Source organism: Gavialis gangeticus, unplaced genomic scaffold, assembly GCF_001723915.1.
Source record: "Gavialis gangeticus isolate Ggan-Ray unplaced genomic scaffold, GavGan_comp1, whole genome shotgun sequence".
NCBI lineage: Eukaryota > Metazoa > Chordata > Crocodylia > Gavialidae > Gavialis > Gavialis gangeticus.
This window is the reverse complement of record NW_017729013.1, coordinates 8299103-8299341: the sequence shown is the minus strand read 5'-3', so window position 1 is coordinate 8299341 and position 239 is coordinate 8299103.

Below are 239 nucleotides of genomic sequence, written 5' to 3'. Positions count from 1 at the left end.
GGAGCCCCCTGAGCACGGCGCCGGGGCAGGCTGGGACGGACGTGGGAAAACGCTCCGGATGGAGGTGACAACGGGAGATGCAGCCTAGAGATGTTCCCCAAAACAGCACCCCCCCCGACAACCCCACCCAACAACAACAACAAAAAAGCAACAGCGACCGAAGCTTTGTAGCCTGTAAGGACACACGGAAATACCCACAACATCCACTCGTCTCGTGGAGAGACCATTGCCAGACGCTC